Source organism: Carcharhinus amblyrhynchos, chromosome 20, assembly GCF_965287045.1.
Source record: "Carcharhinus amblyrhynchos chromosome 20, sCarAmb.v2.hapA, whole genome shotgun sequence".
Classification (NCBI taxonomy): Eukaryota; Metazoa; Chordata; class Chondrichthyes; order Carcharhiniformes; family Carcharhinidae; genus Carcharhinus; species Carcharhinus amblyrhynchos.
In genome coordinates, this window is record NC_137343.1 from 23,315,714 (window position 1) to 23,338,060 (window position 22,347).

Sequence of the window (22,347 nt, forward strand, 5' to 3'; positions counted from 1 at the left end):
GAATTAAACAATGTAGGACTCGCGTAATGATCTATCCAAAGTCTAATCCTGAATTAACTACTTCAACTGTACAAGTGCCAGCTCGAAGTATAATTTAGTGTTCCTGCGGTCTTGTGCTGTGAGCAGGTTTTCTTCCTTAGATGGTGTTAGACATTTGCTTTGTCAAACGAGACCCAGAACAAAGGGTCACTGTGAATGTTAGCCACTTGATTCTTGAAGCTTTAGCTACAGCAATCCCTCGGAGAATTACACCGTCAGATTTTGCTTTTCCTTATCAAGTCACATTTATTTTCCTTGCAATTGTTTTAATTGAATGACCAGACAAAATAAAAGTTTAAGACTTTTTATTTTGGCTACTTTAAGTTGGAGGAGATGATGATTTGTCTCCTGCTCACTATAGCTAACATTGTAGACTATAAAACTCGATTGCTTTCTTTCTTTGCCTTGACCAGTGGGGTTTTACTATGCATTTTAATCTCTGCCGCAGTAATCAAAGCATTTGTTGTGTATATTTATCATGTCTGAAATCTTACCAGCATGGAAGCAGTTTAGTCTGTAATGTCAAGACCTCCTCCTGTATTACTGAAGTATAAACTGAAGAATTTTCCAGCAAGGATCAATGTAAAAAAAATCAAATGAGTGTATCAATCTCCGACAAGAAAAGAAAATAATTTAACATTGATGACATCTTTTGTGATCTCAGAACCTCCCAAAGCTTGATGTGCTGGTTGGGTGCATTGGCCACGCTAAATTCTCCCTCAGTGCACCAGAATCGGTGCCAAAGTGTGGCGACTAGGGGAATTTTCACAATAACTTAATTGCAGTGTTAACATAAGCCTACTAAAAATAAACTTCACCAACAAAATGTTTGGAGAAATGAGGAATAGCTATAGCAACTTGGCAACGGGCATCAACACCAAAAACGACCCACAATACACATGATAATCACTTGGGCCTTTCACGGACTGGCTCATCAGCCACCAGCAACATTGCACCACATGGGGGTTACCCCATTCCCAATGGATTTGATTTGCTGCATATCCATCATCCAACACAGATTGATGACTTGTGAAATGGAATCACTGTTCTCATGGAAATGTGTTAGCCAATCGCACAAAACATTATGGCTCCTAAAGAACATAGGAATAAATGAATCGATAACTTTGCTTTCCTTAAGTAATGTTGGTTGAGATAATACATATGGGCCAGTACACTTGGGCAGCACGGTGGCACAGTGATTAGCATTGCTGCCTCAGCGCCAGGTCCCGTGTTCAATTCCGGCCTTGGGTCACTGTCTGTGCAGAGTTTGCACGTTCTCCCTGTGTCTACGTGGGTTTCCTCCAGGGTGCTCCGGTTTCTTCCCACACACCAAAGATGTGCCAGTTATGTATTCAAGAGGTGGCTTGATATAGCATTTGGGACGAATGGGAACAAAAGCAGGATTAGGCTATTGAGTTGGATGATCAGCTATGATCGCAATGAATGGTGGAGCAGGCTCGAAGAGCCAAATCGCCTCCTCTTGCTCATATCTTCTATGTTTTTATGTTAGGTTGATTGACTATGCTAAATTGACCCTAGTGTTGGGGATTAGCAGGATAAATATGTAGGGTTATGGGATTAGGGCCTAGATGGGTTGTGGTTGGAGCAGACTTGATGGACCGAATGGCCTCCATCAGTTCCTATCTTCTGTTTCTATGTTAGGTTATAGAGTCATAGAGGTTTACAGTATGGAAACAGGCCCTTCGGCCCAACTTGTCCATGCCACTTTTTGTTTCAAAACCCCCTAAACTAATCCCAATTGCCTGCATTTGGCCCTTATCCCTCTATACCCATTGTATCCATGCAACTATCTAAATGCTTTTTAAAAGACAAAACTGTACCCACCTCTACGACTACCTCTGGCAGCTTGTTCTAGACACTCATCACCCTCTGTCTGAAAAAACTGCCCCTCTGGACACTTTAATATCTCTCCCCTTTCACCTTAAACCTATGCCCTCTAGTTTGAGGCTCCCCTACCTTTGGAAAAAAGATATTGATTATCTAGCTGATCGGTACCCTTCATTATTTTATAGACCTCTATAAAATCACCCCTCAGCCTTCTAAGCCCCAGAAGTAAAAAGTCCCAGACAATCCAGCCTCTCCTCATAACTCAATCCATCAAGTCCCGGTAGCATCCCAGTAAATCTTTTCTGCACTCTTTCTAGATTAATAATATCCTTTCTATAAAGTGACCAGAATTGCACACAGTATTCCAAGTGTGGCCTTACCAATGTCTTGTACAACTTCAACAAAACATTCCAACTCCTGTATTCAATGTTCTGACTGATGAAACCAAGCATGCTGAATGCCTTCTTTACCACTCTGTCCACTTGTGACTCCACTTTCAAGGAGCTATGAACATGTATTCCTAGATCTCTTCGTTCTGTAACTCTCCCCAACACCCTACCATTAACTGAGTAAGTCCTGCCCTGGTTCAATCAACCAAAATGCATCACCTTGCATTTGTCTAAATTAAACTCCATCTGCCATTCGTCAGCCCGCTGGCCCAATTGATCAAGATCCCATTGCAATTGGAGATAAGGTTCTTCAATATTCACTGTTGATTGGCTGTGCTAAATTAAACCTACTGTTGGGAATTAGCAGGGTAAATATATCGGGTTATGGGAATAGGACCTAGATGGGATTGTGGTTGGTGCAGACACAATGGGCCAAATGGCCTCCTTCTGCTCTGATCTTCTATGTTAGGTTGATTGACTCTGGTAAATTGACCTTACTGTCAGGGGATTAGCAGGCTAAATATGTGGGGTTATGGGAATAGGGCCTGGATGGATTGTGTTTGGTACAGACTTGATGGGCCAAATAGCCTCCTTCTGCATTGTTGGGATTCTATGATGACAACTGCTCCTTTTTGAACAGGGATGTGGGAACTTTTACATCTGCCAGAGACAGCGGGTGGACCTCCATTTAGTGTCTCAGCCAAAAGATGAATTCTCCTGCCATTCACACAGGCGGGATTCTCCATTCCCACTGGCAGTGCACCACTTCCCACAGGTTTCCCAATGGTGTGGGGTGACATGAATGGGAAATCACAGTGAGAGCAGCAGGACCAGAGATTCCTGCTGCCAGTGAACAGCTCACCACCTCCTGCCATCAAGAAACGCGCAGTTGGAAGGCCAGAGAATCCCCCCCTGGAGATCTCTGGCAGTGAAATGCTCTCTATAGCACTGCACAGAAGCATTATCATTGAATCATAGGAACCCTACAGTGCAGAAAGAGGTCATTCAGCTCATCGAGCCTGCACCAACCACAATCCCACCCAGGCCCTACCCCCATATCCCTACACATTTACCCACTAATCCCTCTAACCTACACATCTCAAGACACTAAGGGGCAATGTTTTTAGCATGGCCAATCAACCTAACCCTCACATCTTTAGACTCAATTAGTTCAAGTTGGTGTACACAAGACTTCAAGGTTACTGCTGAGCCAAGGATGACACCAATTTCATTATAAATTGCAAGTTATTCAGATTTTTGTGTCAAGTCTAACAATGTAGCTTCCACAGTTCTATCACTACTTCCACTGTACACACTGATCATTTCATTCGCATCTTCTCCATTATGATTATCACTGTGACTTTCAGTAAGCAAATGTAAAATGTCGATACTGTTACATACATTTTTCCTTCAACAAAGAATCCTTACAGTGCAGAAAGAGGCCATTCGGCCCCTTGAGTCTACACTGACTCTCTCTGACGGAGACGGTCGTGGATCACGCTACTCGTCTCATGCCTGACTTTAATAAGTTTTCACCTCCGAAATTGGATGCAACTTGATGGTAAAATCAGGCCCAGGGTGTTGCGGCCTCAAGTTCACCTTGAGAGATTTGAGCACAAAAGAAAATCTAGGTTGACATGTACTCCAGGGCCCTGAGGGAGTGCGACACTGTTGGAGGCCTTTCAGGTATGACATTAACAAAGGCCTTGCCTGCTCGCTCAGCTGGATATAAAATATCCCATGGAACTATGCTGAAGGAGGACAAGTGAGCTTTCCTTAATGTCTAGGACAATATTTATCCCTCAGCCAAGAAAACGGATTCACTGGCCATTATCGCACTGGGGAGCTTGCTGTGTTCAAATTGGCTGCTTTATTTCCTACGTTACAACACTTCAAAATGCTGTACTTCAAAAGTGTCGCACTTCAAAAATACAGGCATTCCTTAGATTGTAAACAGCTTTGGGATATCCTGTGGTCATGAAAGGTGCTATCTTAATGCAAGTCCATCTTGGATTGACTCTCTGTTGGAGATTAACTTTTAAAGCAATTCTTCAATCCGAACAGCTAAGATCAAGAAATAGGCAGCATGGGCTTGCATGCCTGTATAATATTGATGCACAGCAATGCTCCAATACAGTATGCCACCATACAGTCATCAGAATATTATTTAGAATTTATACAGCTTTCCCTTTGTAACTGCAAAATGCTTCAACATGTCCCTCTCCAGCTCTGTACTGCCAAATGACTATTTGTTTCACGTTTACCATGAAGACCTCCGCTTCTAATATTGCAGCCGCAATATTGTTCAATTCAGATCTGAATAATGGTAAAATGGTTTTGATTTGATTTATTGTCACATATATTAGTAGAGGGTGAAAAGTATTGTTTCATGCATGCTATACAAAGCATACAGTTCGTAGCGAAGGAAAGGAGAGCGTGCAGAATGTAGTGTTACGGTCATAGCTAGGGTTTAGAGAAAAGGTCAACTTAGTGCAAGGTAGGTCCATTTAAAGGTCTGATGGCAGCAGGGAAGAAGCTGTTCTCGAGTCAGTTGGTACATGGCCTCAGATTTTTGTATCTTTTTCCTGATGGAAGAAGGTGAAGAGAGAATGTCCTGGGTGCGTAAAGTCCTTAATTATGTTGGCTGGTTTTCCGAGGTAGCGGGAAGTGTAGGCAGAGTCAATGGATAAGAATATCATACCTGCTGCCCTACAAAACTAAACAGGCAGTTTGCCTTTGTCATAACAGATCCAAAGTCTACGGTAATTAAACATGAGCTTTACAAGAATGAACAGTCCTGCACGCTCACAATTAAATTTACACTCTGAAGATATGCAGAGAAATGACATTTAATGGTGGATGGAACAAAATCAAAGATAAATTGGAGAGAAACTTTGAACTGCGATAGATGACATCTGATCTTTATCCATTTAAGTAGAAAATCCTTGTTTAACGCTTGAAGCTCACTAATGTGTCTAGCTGCTGCTGTGGTGGTTAGAAACAATGCCAGTTCCAATGAAAGAGATGTTCAATCACACATCACACCCATTTCAAATAGACTGAAAGCTTGCTCAGATAATAGAGTTTACATTACATGCCTGAAGGATGGGTTTAATTGATGAAAGAACGTCTTTAATGAAATGGCTCAGGAGGTCAGCTTCTGCTTAACTGCCACCCAAGGCTTAGTTAAAACAGACAGGTAGAACTTGTTCCATAATCTGAGAGAAATTTAGCAAAAAAAAACCCCCCACTCCAAGCAATAAAAAGAGATATTGTATTTTGTTACTTAGAATCATAGAATTAATACAGTGCAGAAGGAGGCCATTCGGCCCACTGAGTCTGTATCAACACAATCCTACCCAGGTCCTAGTCCTGTAACCCCACGTATTTACCCTGTTAATCCCGCTGATACTAGGGTCAATTTAACATGGCCAATCAACCTAACCTGCACATTTTTGGAGTGTGGGAGGAAACCAGAGCACTCTGAGGAAACCAACGCAGGGAGAATGCACAAACTCCACACACACACTGACCCGAGATTGGATTTGAACCTGGGTCCCTGGCACTGTGAAGCAGCAGTGCTAACCACTGTGCCACACTGAACAATATAATAACCATTAAGGTCAATACTTTGAAGCAATGTCTGTTTCATATAAAATTCATCCTTGAGCATATATGTAAAAATCACGTAATGCATTAAGATTTCATAGTTGATTGGCAATATGTTGAATGAACTTTTAAATAAGTCACTCAGGAAATTGGGTTCCTTGCCAAACTGCAGCTTGGTGTCCCAAAATGTGTAGGTTAGGTGGATTAGCTGTGATAAATGTGTGGGATTAAAGGGATAGGATGGGGAGAGGGTCTGGATAACATACTTTCTCAGAGTCAGTGCAATTCAATGGGCTGAATGGTCTGTTTTGCACTGTAGAGATTCTATGAAGACTCTGATTCCCATTTTCATCTCATTTAAATCGTGCAATTAAATATAAATTATGGAGGGGATTTTCTGGCCTTTTCCCACTGGCAAGATCTTCCAGCCCTGCTGACTGTGAGCCCCCCGCCCCCACCCATCCCCGCAATCTTTCCCGTCCCCTCCCATGATGCCTCAATATAGTCAGTTTATAACAAATGTTGCAAACATTGTAGGCATGCCTCAGTCTTCTCATTTCCTCTGAACATTTTTGGCTTGCACCATCAGCAGTCGTCCTGACAACATGAATCAAGGTCTGGGTTCAATTCTTCATTAGTGTTGAGTTTATTATCAGTTTTTGTGGGAGGCAGGGGAATAAAATTATCGCCTTTCAGCTAGCCAAGGAAATATGGGTATCTGCCAAGGTTCCCACTTTCAGGGTACAGCGCGTGTGGAAATCAGAAATGGCAGGATGAAGCTTAGCTACGATATCCCTCATGATCAAATACTTTACTTGCACTTACTGGGTAAAATTGAATGCAGCTGAAGTTTCGGGAAGGCCCTCCAAATTAACTGCCAGCTCCACAGTGACGGATCTTCCCCCAGATCATGGACTCAGTGAGTCGAAGCCCCACTTGCCAAGACGCACTGGCCAATCAACTCTATTGCTCAGTAGTGCCAACAGGAAGGGAGTGACTGTTGCTGGTAATGTACCCAGCCAAGGCCCAGGGACCTGGGGGAATGATGGTGAGAGGGGCTGAGCAGAGGGAGGCAGCTTGGGGGCCAGGGGGTTGGTTCTCTGCTGGTCCCTGCTTCCTGATGTCTCAATCAGGATTGTGTCTTTGGATGAGGAATCTGCCCTGGAAGCAACCCCAACACTATTTGTTTTATGGGTTTCCTGCATTGCAAGTCCCCTGCCTGTTGCTGGGTGAATACCAGTGGAGGCAGAGAGGCCATCCACAAGCTTTCCTGCCACCGACTAAATTGGGGCAGAAGCAGTAAGCTGGCAGTGACCCCTTCCAATGCCCCCCTGCCCAACTAAATGCCCTTTGCCACCAAACTCACCATGGGTGGTCATTAAATTGCACGCAATGTGAAGGAAAGGGGGATTGCTGATCATAGTTCCAGCGCCACAAATGAGTTCAAACCAGTAGTTTCTGACTTTTTGCCCCTTCTCACTCATGTAGAAGCACAAACCCAGGAAAGATTGACCTGTGACCTGCTGCTAACACTGCAATATATCGGAACTGTGGTCAAGTCCCATTTGTACTGTCAAGTTTAACATTGCCCCACTCCAAGGGTTACCACAAGTCCTTTCTTAAAATCCTTACGAAAAGAATGGCATATGATAATAGAGCTTAACGCAACTATTTATTTTACTTTCCAGTTGCAGGCCTTGAGGAAGAGGGGAAGAAAAGGCTGCGAGAGGTTCAAGCAAAGTGGGGTGGGGAGGAGGGGGCACAGAGCAGGAAGACTTTAGTAGAAATAAAAAGTAAAACCTAAACACAGTGAGAAATCAGATATAATGGAAATAAACACAACACGTCTGTCAGAGAAATTTCTCCAGTGTAAATCACTCATCAGAATTCAGTGGATAAAGGACAATGAAGAAATCTGAATCGAACATCTTCACCTACGCTAAGAGTTAAAAACAGGGGTACAAATAAGAGCACATTTATTTGCACAATGCATGGTGTCACAATAATGAAGGAAAAACACCAGATGAACAATTTGGGGTTATTGCAGCTGGACAGTAACAAATTGAGGGATCTTGCCTGGGTTAACAAATTTGGAAAGCTTTGCCTGGGAATCAATTATAACAATGGATGACAAGGGATAGACACTTCCCAACACAATGGATGCGAAGTGTTCACTGAGGGCAGAATTTTATTGGCACGTCCACACGAGGTTCGTATGATCTCACCCCAGGCCAATGAAGAATGCTGTTCTCTGAGCCTCGCCCACCTCCAGAACCCGGGCAGATGTGTCGGCAAAATTCTAGCCTGAGTGTCAAAATGGGGGAGACAAAAGACTTGTGTTTACATAGTGCCTTTTGCGACTGCCTTTATAGCCCAGAGAAGAAGTAACTTTGAAGTGTAATCACTGTTGTAAGGTAGGAAATGTGGCAGCCAAGTTATGCACAGGAATCCCCCAGAAACAACGTTAATGAAATAATTATTATTTACATCCGATTGGGAAAGAATATCAAAGCTTGGCTCAGTAACTATTTCAACCGCTCATGTCATTGAGTTTTTATAATTTATCCGAACATACTTTAAATATAGCATTTAAATGCCAAACATTTGCCCAAATTCTTTATGGTGGAAAAATTATCAAATATCCTAAAAATGAACAATAATTTTCTCTTCTGTTAAAAGAAATTAGAGACCGAAGGGCACTTCACAAAAAAAAAAGGACTATGCCGTTAATAGTGCACAATTAATGATTCTAAAATCATGGAAGCCCTACACTGCAGAAGAGGCCATTCGGCCCATCAAGAATGCACTTATCCTTTGTAAAAGCAACCCACCCAGGCCCTCCCTTCAGCCTTATCCCCATAACCTCGTGCATTTACTACAGCTAATCCACCCGACCTACACATCGTTAGGGAAATTTAGCACGACCAATCCAGCTACCCTGCATGCCTTTGGACTGTGGGAGGAAACTGGGACATCCTGAGGGAACACATGCAGATAGGGGGAGAATGTCCAAACTCGACACAGTTACCCAAGGCCGGAATTGAACCCAGGTGCCGTGAGGCAGCAGTGCTAACCACTGTGCTACCCTGCCATCCACATGGTTCAAAATGGCATTGGGACAATTCATCCAAGCAATTAGTCTTCATGTGACCATCCATCCCCCAAACCATAAAAACACACTGCTCACTTGACCACTGGGAAGTGACACTGCAGTGGAACTCTCTTTCAATTGGCAAACATGGACTTTTTCCACAGTGGCACCTCATGGTAATCAGGCTCCGGATCCCTGGCAATCCTTACCATCCCTTCTGGAGAGCATCAAGGCCAATTACATCAACTCAACTGAGATCAGCTAATTCGGCACAGTCCCGCGATCAGGACAGGGTACTTTTATTAATCAACATGCAGTGCTTTATCCCACCGAACCATCCAGGAAACTCCCAGGAGGAATCATTTTTATGCAACTCGAGTACAAGTGGTTTTCTATGTGTGGAAAACCCCTGATCCTAAAAGTTTAAAGCAAAAGTTCCCCCAAGTAACATATCAAGTGATTGGGATAGTGCCAAGAATTTCCAGCATGTGAATCATTTGAGCCGTCTTTGTCCCAACAGCAATAATACAACCACCTTTGTGCATCATCTTTTACATTTTGGCAGAAGCCCCTTAGATATTGCCCATGGAGATCCGTGTCAATCTTTTACTTCAATTTGCAAAGACAGAACTAGCAGAAAAGGATTTGCTCTCCCTTTTGTGTCCGATTAGAATGAACAATAACGCGTTATTTAAAGAAGCTTGGTATGGAGCTAAGTAACTATACAATAACAGCAACATGGTCTAACCGGAGCTTAATCAAGTCTTGACATTGCAGTCGTCAGCCTGGAACAAGCAGCCCACTGTAACATTTTTGCCTCGCATCCAGCAAAACATAGAATGCATAATTCAGGAAATGCTAAATCAGTTTTGTGCTTTATTCTATTCTTCAGCGCTGCTAACAGCGGCACTTAAACAAGGTCATACATCAGAGGATGTAAATTGGGTGACCCCACTGTGAATTCTTTTGCATTTTTTAAAAAAATGCTCGGCATTGTCTTGACTATCAGTGAACCATCACAAGAAAAAAGATTCTCACTTCCCCTTGCTTTTAAATCATTCATCGAATAATCATTGCAATCGCAAGTGAAGATTTAACACTTGGAACCATATTTACATACTGATCCATTAAAAAGTGAAAATACAATCTAAAATTCCAATCAAAAACACTGAATATTGCGTTTTGAGAAGAAAAGCTAGGGTAAACAAACGCTGATCTACACAGAGCAATAAATTGAAATGTATAAAAAGAAACAGAGCTTTGAATAATGGAAGTGCTGCAGCCAGTTCTGCTGCCAAATATTCTCAGTGGTCTTCCTGGCATCAGGTTCTGGTTTACCATTATATCCACATTCACTAAGTGCCTTACCCTCTAATTATCTTTGACAGTGGGAAATCGAATTCTTACCAGTGCCCTTGAAAAATGATCCTGCGTCAGGTTTGCCAAATGTTCTTGTATTCTTCGGATTTTTTTCTTTCCTCGGGATGAGAGTCAGCCAGAGATGTGTCTGATGCAAAAATGCTTGGTAATGACCCTCGCTGGCCAATTTTACCTCCAGCTTCTCTTTGGAACAGCGAAAAATGCCTGGCTACTGCTGGGGATTTATTCCAGGACTCCGAGAATACAAGAGCTTTTGGAGGCCAGCCTGACTTCGAAAATGGGATGTTTTTACAATTTCAGATGTTTATTAAATCTTTTTCTCACTCAACAGCAGATCCGACAAGTGGATCCTGTTCTTTGCCACGTGCAAGCCAGTATTATTCTAAATGCTTTCTTCGTTAGAGATGCATTCATAATCTGGTCAGGAAACATCTAATTTAATGTTAAGTTTTGAGAGGAAATAGGGAGATTCACAAATGACTAAACCTCTCATCAACATGGGCAGCACGGTCTCACAGTGGTTAGCACTGCTGCCTCACAGTACTAGGGACCTGGGTTCAATTCCCACCTTGGGTCACTGTCTGTGTAGAGTTCGCACATTCTCCCCATGTCTGCATGGGTTTCCTCTGGTGTTCCGGTTCCCTCCCACAGTCCAAAGATGTGCAAGTTAGATTGATTGGCCATGCTAAATTGACCCTAGTGTCAGGAGATTGGCAGGGTAAATAAGTAGGGCTGTGGGAATAGGGTCTGAGTGGGATTGTGTTCGGTGCAGACATGATGGGCCGAATGGGCCTCCTTCTGCACTGTAGGAATTCTATGGTCCTATGGTTCTAGAACATTGTCAATCTCGCTCATTGGGTGGGATTTTCCAGCTGCGCTCGCCACAAAATCGGATAATCCCACCCAAGGTCAAACGACCTTCGCATGGTCCGTCCCCACAACCCACTGCGATTCCAGGGGCGGGTGGGACAGGAAAACTACCCCTCACCATCTGGTGCTATGTAATGAGGCGGGTAGAATTAGGGACCTTGTGGTGAAGGATCCTCTTGGAGAGAGTGATCATTGTATGGTGGAGTTTCTGGTGCAGATGGAGGAGGAGAAAGTGGGTTCCCGGACACGCGTCCTTTGTTTGAATAGAGGGGAGTATGGTAGGATGAGAGAAGAATTGGCAAATGTGGACTGGGGGAGTGCGTTGGAAGGTAGGTCTGCTGAGGAGCAGTGGAGGATCTTTAAGGAGATCTTTCTTGGTGCTCAGCAGAAATTTATTCCGATGGTTAAAAAGGACAGTAGGAAGAGAGGTAATAAGCCGTGGATAACGAAGGAGGTGAAGGAAAGTGTTAAATTAAAAGCGGAGGAATTTAGAGTAGCTAAGAGCAGTGGGCGAGAAGAGGATTGGGAAAGGTTTAAATGTCAACAAAGATTGACAAAGAAGTTGATAAAGGAGGGTAGGAGAAGCTATGAGGCTGGGCTAGCACTTAATATAAAAAAGGATAGCAAGAGTTTTTATAAATATATAAAAAGGAAGAGGCTGGCTAGGGTGAACGTTGGTCCTTTAGAGGATGAGAAAGGGGAGCTAGTGGTAGGGGATGGGGATATGGCTAAGGTGTTGAATAACTTTTTTGTTTCTGTCTTCACGGAGGAGGACGTGAATAATTTGCCGGGTGTTAGCGATGGAAAGGTGGTAGGAATGGAGGGTCTTAATGACATTACTGTTACTAGAGAGGTGGTGCTCGACAGACTGGAGGGGCTGATTGTGGACAAGTCCCCAGGACCGGATGGAATGCATCCGAGGGTTCTGAAAGAAATGGCGGAGGTTATAGTGGATGCCTTGGTGGTTATTTTCCAGACGTCGCTGGATTCCGGGGAAGTGCCGGAAGGTTGGAAAACGGCTAATGTTACTCCGTTGTTTAAGAAGGGTGCCAGGCAAAAGGCGGGGAATTATAGGCCGGTTAGTTTAACGTCTGTGGTAGGTAAAATGTTAGAATCCGTCATTAAGGAGGAAATTGCGAGGCATCTTGAAGGGAATTGCTTGATAGGGCGGACGCAACACGGTTTCATTAAAGGGAAGTCGTGTCTGACAAATTTACTGGAGTTCTATGAGGATGTGTCTAGGGCAGTGGATAGAGGAGAGCCGGTGGATGTGGTCTTTCTGGATTTTCAGAAGGCGTTTGACAAGGTACCTCACAAGAGGTTATTGCAGAAGGTCAGGGGACATGGAGTTGGGGGTAGGGTGTTAGCGTGGATAGAGGATTGGTTGTCAAATAGGAGGCAGAGAGTGGGGGTCAATGGGTGCTATTCGGATTGGTGGTTGGTGACTAGTGGGGTGCCCCAGGGGTCGGTGCTGGGGCCTCAGCTATTTACCATTTATATAGATGATCTGGAGGAGGGAACCGAGTGCAGGGTGTCGAAATTTGCTGATGACACCAAGATTGGGGGAAAGGCAAATTGTGCGGAGGGTGTGGAGAGTCTGTAGAAGGATCTAGATAGGCTGGGCGAATGGGCCAGGAAATGGCAAATGGAATTTAATGTTGGCAAGTGTGAGGTGGTCCACTTTGGTAGGAAGAATGGTAGGAAGGACTATTACTTACGTGGTGAAAAACTGCAGCAGGCGACGGTGCAGAGGGACCTCGGGGTCCTTGTGCATGAGTCGCAAAAACCCAGCTTGCAGGTGCAGCAGGTGGTCAGGAAGGCGAATGGGATGCTGGCCTTCATAGCGAGGGGGATTGAATATAAAAGTAGGGAGGTCTTGCTGCAGCTGTATAGGGCATTGGTGAGGCCGCAGCTGGAGTACTGTGTGCAGTTTTGGGCGCCGCACCTGCGCAAGGATATTTTGGCCCTGGAGGGAGTGCAGAGGAGGTTTACTAGGCTGATACCGGAGTTGAGGGGATTGAGCTATGAGGAGAGGCTGAATAAACTAGGCTTGTACTCGTTAGAGTTTAGAAGAATGAGGGGAGATCTCATTGAGACGTATAAGATGATGAATGGGATGGATAGGATAGAGGTGGAGAGACTCTTCCCGCTCAAAAAAGACAGTAGGACTAGGGGGCACAGCCTCAAGATAAAGGGGAGGCGGTTTAGAACGGAGTTGAGGAGGAACTTCTTCACTCAAAGGGTGGTGAATCTCTGGAATTCTCTGCCCGTTGAAGTGGTGGAGGCTGCCTCGCTAAATATTTTTAAGAAGCGGGTTGATGGGTTCTTGATAAGAGAGGGGATTAAGGGTTATGGGGAGAGGGCGGGAAAGTGGAACTGAGCCACAACAGATCAGCCATGATCTTATTGAATGGCGGGGCAGGCTCGAAGGGCTAGATGGCCTACTCCTGCTCCTATTTCTTATGTTCTTATGTTCTTATGTTCACCCCCGGCTGGCCACAACTTCAAGTACCTTGATCAACCATTACCAGCAACCTGTCCCTCAATGCCGAAATCAGCACCAGAAGTGCCAAGGCCACAGTTGCCATGTCAAAGTTGAGAAGTCAAATGTGAACCAACACCAAAAGTACAAAGATGTGTGTATACCAGGCATGTGTTCTCAGAACCCTATGGCAGTGAGGCATGGACAACTTATGCAAGTCAAGGAAGTGGCTGAACAGCTTCTACCTCTGCTGCTGTGGATGAACATTCGAGATCTACTGGAAAGACAGAGCACCAAATATGAATGTACGCTCGTCTGCATGGATGCCCAGCAGGTTTGCCCTCTTGTGTCCATGGCAACTCTACTGGCTGGATCACGTGAGTCAAATGGATCACAGACATATCTCCAAATATATACCCTACGGTGAGTTTGCTGTTGGCATTGGATAAGCAGTGGTGACCATTCTCTGTGTGGTAAAGAACTTCCAACGTCATGCCTAAATCTGCCCAAATTCATTAGCTGCAATGAATTATTAGGATCATAAAATCATAGAATCCCACAGAGCAGAAGGAGGCCATTCTACTCATCCAGTCTGCACCGACTCTCCAACACAATCTTGACAGCTCCGTCCCCATAACCTCACACATTTGCCCCATTAATCCCCCTAACCTGCATATCTTGGGATAATAAGGGGCAATTTTAACATGATGAATCCACCTAACCCACACATCTTTGGACTGTGGGAGGAAACCGGAGCACCCGGAGGAAACCCACACAGACACGGGGAGAATGTGCAAATTCCACACAGTTACCCAAGGCCGGAATCGAACCCGGGTCCCTGGAGCTGCGAGGTGGCAGCGCTAACCACTGTGCCACCATGCCATCCTTTGTCATCTTCTTGCCCAACTTATGAAGACTTTGCATTCCAAATCACTTTTCATGGCTACCGGATGTCTCGATGTTCTTTACAGTTGAAGAAATACCCTTTAAAGGGTAGTTACTGTTGCAAAGTAGGAAATGGGGCACCCAAGATGTGCATAGCAAGCTCCCACAAGCAGTAACAAGAGAGAGACCAGCTCATCTGTTTTTGTAATGTTGACTCAGCAATAAATATTGGCCAGGACATGAGAGATAACTTCTCTGCTGTTCTTCACATCCACCTGAGCAGGCAGATGGGGATGACGGTTAACATCTGACCCAAAAGACACTCCTCCAACAGTGCCGCACTCCCATCAGTACTGTACTGGAGTGTCAGCCTCGATTTTCTCATACACAAGCCCTGGATTAAGACTTGAACCGGAACCCGAGACTGAGCGACAACAGCGCTACCTACCGAACCACAGCGGATACTCAGTCTAATTCAACATCAGGTATTTCTTTTAGTCCCACCTCTTCTAGAGAAATATCAGAATAAATGCGATAGGTCATTCCTAATTTAGCTCCTTTTAAAGCTGAAAAGTCCAGTTTCTCCAGCTCTTACTTTGTATCTCAATTTGCTGACACTAAGGTTTTTGTGGTCGTACCCTGGGGGTACTGGAATATCTCTGTGTCTTTGTGATCGCATAGTTCTGACCAAAGCATTAAACAGTCTGAGCACGGGCATGCCTTCCTCTGACTTATCACTTCCTGTTCTGTCTATGCAATTCAAAACCCGATTTGCTTTGTTGATGTTTCTCTGCAGCGAATGAACGTGTTGAATGTCAAATCTGCCAGGGCCTCTGGACCTCTTTCAACTTCAGCATTAGCTATTTCCACACACTTGCGTTTGCCCACTTTCTTTCTCCCCACAGAGGAAGAGAGGGGGTAAAAAAACGTGAGGAAAGAAAGTGAGAGGGAACCCAAGATATGGTGACAATATCCAAATAAGAACAAATAAAATTTATACTTGGTAACAAGTACACTCAGCGGTGGAGACAGCAAGGGATGCAATGTTTTCCTTAGAAACAACATAGGAGATCACCGTCCAGTACATTTGAAAAATCAGTGTGCAACTCCAACCCTACACAGTCCAAACTCGGTTTAACTCTATAGACAATACAGATTCCAGGTGACAAAAATGAAGGCTGGAGTTTTGACCTCCATTGCAGCCAGGATTGGAGGTGAGAGCTAACAATAGCCCCTAGAATATACTTGGATGTCTGCAGGTTGGGGAGCTCACTTAAGGCCAAAGGAAGTCTAAAGGGATTTCCAGTTGGCCTCCAGGTCCCCGTAGATAAGGGGATGGGGGAGTTGCAGTTTAGATACCTTGAAGTGGCCTCCCATTGGCAGACATGGTAGAAGTGGGGTTTGAGGGGGCCAAAACTCCAGGGAGGTCTCAAAGCCCTCCCTGTCCACTCGGGTGCCATGGCAACGATTGGTCATCTTGCAAAATGCTTCCCCTATACCACAACCTCTCCAGCCTCATCCTGACAGTGATGGCCTGGCTGCGATACCCAATTTCTAATTCAAACTTTAAACAACACTGCTTTCTTAGACGCCATTATTTACTGAAAGTACTAAACAGGGAATTCTAATACACCGAGAAGAACCTGGTTAGTAATTCAATGATAACACGCTGGGCTGAGATTTTATAATACAAAATGGGTTCACTCTGTGAGATGACTTCCCCAATGGAGCCTGGCCTGTTAGTGCAGAAGAGGACCATGTGAAAAGGAGGTTGTAAACAAAAGTACTCATCCACAGTCAAAAACAAACAGCTTGATGACCAAAGAGATATTTTGGCATTAATTTGATTTGATTTATTATTGTTACATGTATTAACATACAGTGAAAAGTATTGTTTCTTGGGGCTTTACAGACAAAGCATACCGTTCACAGAGAAGGAAATGAGGGAGTGCAGGATGGAGTGTTACAGTCATAGCTAGAGTGTAGAGAAAGATCAACTTAATGCAAGATAAGTCCACTCAAAGGTCTGACAGCAGCAGGGGAGAAACTGAGCTTGAGTCAATTGGTAAGTGACCTCAGACTTTTCTATTTCATTCCTGATTGAAGAAGGTGGAAGAGAGAATGTCTGGGATGGTGGGGTCCTTAATTATGCTGGCTGCTTTTCCGAGGCAGTGGGAAGTGTAGACAGAGTCAATGGATGGGAGGCTGGTTTGCGTGATGGATTGGGCTAATTCCTTTGAGTGGCCCGTGTCCTACCACGCCCATACTTTAAGCGGACTTTACATTTATATTATGCCTTCAATATAGGATCGCGACCTTGAGATTGCACTCTCCATCCACGGGAAAGGGGGTGGAAGCTGACGATCCACCCGGAATGCGCGAGTCTCACTGGCGAGATTGCCATCTCCAGTTTTTGCTGCCCCCTCACCGGGGACGTAATCCTATTGGGTGTGAACCTGATTACAATACATTAACATATATTTCAATATAATTAAAGACCACCCACCCTTCCCATATATGCCCTCCAACCGTATTTTCAATCCTCATGTCGGTGAGGTTTACCAGTTTCACCCAGACGTGAACTTGTCATGGGAACACCTCTGAGGGCATAAAAATGAGCGTAGCTCTTGGGGGAAGAGGAACAGGGCCAGGCAGTGCCCTGACACTGCCCCCTTCACTTCCCTTGGCATAGATTGGCACCACACGGTTGGAACTGGCTTTGATCAAGGGGTTGGGGGGAGCCCTTAAGACCTCCATGGTGGTGAGGGGAAGGTTATTTTTCCCTCTGAATGGGACATCCTTTAAAATGGTGTGCCAATCTCACCCTTTCCTGACATGCCCCCCAGAATGACAACGGGAAACACGCTCTTTTTTTTTTGACAATGTGCTATAAGATCTGGAGCGAACACCTGGCTTCTTTCCCTGGAGAGAAACACACCAGTTTGCAGACAGATTCTGACACTGCCATTTCTGGGCAAGATTCTGTCCATAGCAAAATGTTTGTGGGCACTTCACAGGAACATGCTCAGACGGTATCTGACAAGAAGACAGATTCAGAAATATTGAATCAAAGAGGTAGATTTAAGGGGCATTTGAAAAGATGAGGGAGAGCGAGCTGGAGAGGTTTGTGGGGGAAATTGCAGAATTTATGGGCACAGGGGGCTAAATGCAGAGCTCGTAATAGCAAAGTGATTAAAATCACGAAGCCAGAATTGAAGGGAGATGTGACATTTTAAACAAAATTCCCTCAACTTAATGTTAACGGGCGTTTCTTCACTAAACAAATTGTAGCCTGCCCCCCATTCCCCCCCCCCCCCTGCAGTATACAACCAGGAAGAGCTGGCCCTTCTGATTTCTGATGTTGGGTCCATCAGCAAAGTGCACAAAACCACTATTTTACTCCAGTTAAATATCCTGTGGAAGAAGACTGGTGCCTGTCCATGAAATTACAACTGGGCCTTGTATCTGCACTAAACTACTCTGCTCCAGATTGAGAAAACACCTGCAGTCTGCCTCAGAAGTTTTGATTGGAATATAACTGAACCAGATGAGGAAATTGCTATAACCAAGCAGATTATAGAGAAGAAATCCAATGGGGTATGAGTGGAGTGTGTGTGTGAGGTTCTGTCAGCAAGAAAGCAGATGTGGCTGTGTGAGTGGATGTGCATCTGCATATGTGTGTGTGCCTCCGCGTGTGTGTGTCTGTGCGTGCGTGCATCCGCGTGCGCACATGCGTGCATACATCTGCATGTGCACGTACCTGTGTGTGCATCTGCGTACATGCGTGCCTCCGTGCGCGCGCGAGCGCGTGTGTCCACATGGCCACCTGCATGTGCATGGGCATCCATGTGCGCTTGCGTGCGGGTATCCACGTGTGCATGTGCAACAGTGTGCACATGTGCGTCCGCATGTGCACACATGCATCTGTGTGCGCGCGTACATGCGTGTATCTGCGTGTGCGCATACATGCATTAAAGAGTCTTCCATTGGATGTGGGCAAGGCAAGCATTTGTTGCCCATTTCTGATTGCTGTTGAACAGACTGGCTCGTTTGGCAATTTCAGAAGCCAGGTAAGAGTCAGACTGCTGACGGTCTGATGTGTAGGCAGGCCAGGTTACAAAGGCTGATTTCCTTCCTTAGCAGACATTAGTGAACCAGGTGGGTTTTTACTGGATCAGTAGTTCAGTGACATTACCTCCACGCCACAATCTCCCCACGGTGCAAGTGCATGTATGCACGCGTGTGCAAGACATTTGCTGAGTAGTCTAGACCTTCAGCATTCCCTCTTCCCAACTTTGAACGTTTAAAATAGGAGACAAAAATGAATTATTAGCTGCCCATTCTTTGGACTAGAGAACATAAGTTACATTATTTTGATAAATCTACAGAAATAGCACAGAATTATTTTTATAATCTATTACATCCTCTGACCAACTGGAAGGAAATGACCTCCAGGTCCACAAGGAAACATGACCAAACTCAGAATCGTGGAAGTGAAAACAATGGATTGAATGTTGCCAATCAGCAGAGAACATGAATAATCTCCCAGAAAATTACATCATGTTAAATATACATCACAGCGTGGAGTGGGGTAGGAAATTGTTTCCTTTGGTTTCTTTAAAGAGAAAAATCACCAGTTAACTAAATTAACTAATTTGAATAAAGAGAAATACATGACTGAGAATGTGAGGTTCAGATATGTGCCTTTGAATAACCAACAGACTGCGGTCTGACCCATGATGATGAATGTGGTCTTTTCCTGCTATAAGTGATCCCAGTTCATTAGTTTAGGCAACAACAGTGCCCATTTGTACAGGTTCACAATGCAACAAAGATGTACAAATTGGCAGCCTTAATCAAGGAAAGCGGGTTTACGTGGGTAGAAAGAGTTTAGAATTAATCTGTATTAAGCAGGGGAGAGGGTGTTGCATTCTGCATTGCTGCTATATCCGATTTAAGCAAAACCTCTGACAGAAAACTAACATGTATTATAAATATCAACATCCTGTTTATTAAGGTGGCACAGTGGTTAGCCCTTCTGCCTCACAGTGCCAGGGGCCCATGTTCTATTTCCAGCTTGGCTCAGTGTCCTTGTTCCCCCCGTGTCTGAGTGGGTTTTCTCTGGGTGCTCCAATTCTTCCCACAGTCCGAAAGACATGCTGGATAGGTGCACTGGCCATGCTAAATTCTCCCTCTGCGTACCCGAACAGACGCCAGACTGTGGCGACTAGGGGGATTTTCACAATAACTTCATTGCAGCGTTAATGTAAGCCTATTCGTGACACTAAATAAATAAATTTTTAACTTATCATGTTCTGATCCTCTACCAATATTATTGTCGACTGTGATAAAAAAGGCATTTGTTTAGAGAAACATCTCCTTGTCTGTGTACAAACAACATGCAGCTAACCAGCCCACAGAACATAACTGGATTTAAGATTTTTTTTCCATCTGCAAAAGTTATCACACATTAAACGTTTATTCAAAAGTGATCTATATATTTTCTGGACAACCATAACTAACTCTGCTGGATCAGGATTTTTTTTATACAGGCTACAGTCTTGACGCAGGAGGCTCCAAGCTAACCTTTGCCCCCTTTTTCTCCCTGACACTACCGTATGTGTCTGATAAGATCCAGAGAATGCAAAAGGCTCTATTCACACTCTAGTGATCAAAAAACAAGAGGCCGGCGATGCTTTCTGCACCTAGTGAGGAAAATAAAAATTGACCAAACAAGGAATTTACAGAGTTAATTAAATCTCTCCGTCTGTTAACATTCTAATAATGATCTAATTTGTAACAAGCTCCAGTTGGTACCTCAAAGCCCAGGAGACACTTGGCTGTAGTAAATCAATCCCTCCTGAGATGTTCTCTCATGTAACTCTCATTAAGCAGCCAGCTTCACGTCAGCCAATTCTGCTGCTGCGTATCTGGTAAGGCTAAACATCTGTATAAGCCAAGTATGTTGAATGGTTGCACTTATAGCCAAGATCGTTGATGGAGTTCACATTGAGGAAATCATGTTAAAAAACCTTTTGAAAATTTCAATTAGAATTTTCACACTGCGCCACCAAATATTATATTTTTAATTTTATTAAGAATACATCAAAGACAGAAAACCGATGATCAGAATTGTACAAGGCTTTAATCTATATATTTTTTAAAGAATCCCCTACAGTGCAGAAGGAGGCCATTTAGCCCATCCATTGAGCCTGTGCTGACAACAATCCCACCCAGACCCTATCCCCGTCGCCCCACATATTTATCCTGTTAATCCCCCTGACAATAAGGGGCAATTCAGCACAGTCATTTCACTTATCCTGCACATCTTTGGACTGTGGGAGGAAACCGGAGCACCCGGAGGAAACCCACCCAGACACGGGGAGAACGCTCCGACCCAAGCCAGGAATCGAACCTGGGTCCCAGGCGCTGTGAAGCAGCAGTGCTAACCACTGTGCCATTGTGCTTTATAAACAAAAAAGAATAAACACTTAATTCAGGTGAAATTCCTGTGGATTTGCTGCATTTTCAAACAAAGGCATAAAATTGTTGTCATCTTACAGAATTGCCCTCAAAGGCACAAAAGCAATCCTCAGCACCATCTGCCATCAGTCTGTTTGTAAGAAAAACTTGCGAAAGTGATACAGCATTTACTCAATGATGAGACAATGCTTTTGAACCTCAGCAAGTTCCTCATTCTATAATGGGACGAATCACCAGAAGATTTTGAGTAGCAGTCAAGATATTTCTTTTGAATGTACAAGCAGAGTGAAGTGGCTGGCATCAACAAAACCCTCTGATCCTGAAAAGCAGACACAAAAAGAAAAGCTTCAGCACCAGATTACTGTTGTTTTAAAACTGCTCAAGGCAGCTTTTAGGTGACCGGGTCTGTAGCATTAGAAAATGCAGCAAATCCGCCAGGATTCCATTGGATTAAGAGTTTATTCCTTTGTTTATAAAGTAAACACATGGATTGAGGCCTGCACAATTCTGATCATCTGTTTTCTGTCTTTGTTTGGCATGCTCAAAACAAAATTGAAAGTTAGTGGCATGATGTGAAAATCTGAATTGAAATCTTCAAAAGATTTTTAAAAATATCATTTCCTCGATGTGAACTCCATCAATGATCTTGGCTACAACTGCAACCATTCAACATACTTGCTTTATAGAATCATAGAATCCCCACAGTGCAGAGAGCCTGCACAGACGACAATCCTACCCAGGCCCTATCCCCATAACCCCATGCATTTATCCTAGCTAGTCCCCCTGACGCTAAGGGACAATTTATCACGACCAATCCACCCAAGCTACACATCTTTGGGCTGTAGGAGGAAACAGGAGCATCCGGGAGGAAACCCACGCAGATACGGAGAGAATGTGTCCACACAGACAGTCACCCTACGTTGGAATTGAGCCTGGGTCCCTGGCACTGTGAGGCAGCCATGCTAACCACTGTGCCGTTCTACATATATTTAGCCTTACCAAATACACAGCAGCAGAATTTGTTGACTGCCCATTTAAAGCGTCATTTGCTCCAGTTTAATCCAGTTTACCCACTTAAAATCACACCATCAGCTTCAAAACCCAATACTGCTAACCCCTCTAGCTTCCCTCCCCCTTTCTTCTACCCACCATATACTTGAGACAGTATCAGGTCATTTCCTCTTTAGTTTCCGTTTCATTACCTCAGAATCATAGCTTTTTGCTTTCTATTTTTCTGCTCCTTTCTTGCCAACAGCTGGTGTCAGGACTGG

At 44.2% G+C, this 22,347-nt stretch overlaps 1 protein-coding gene across 1 annotated transcript in view; it reads right to left on the reverse strand.

The window, feature by feature from the left end:
* Positions 1–22,347, reverse strand: part of emid1 (EMI domain containing 1) — a 355,515-nt gene that overhangs the window by 264,836 nt on the left and 68,332 nt on the right. The gene's annotated exons all lie outside the window — the stretch shown is intronic.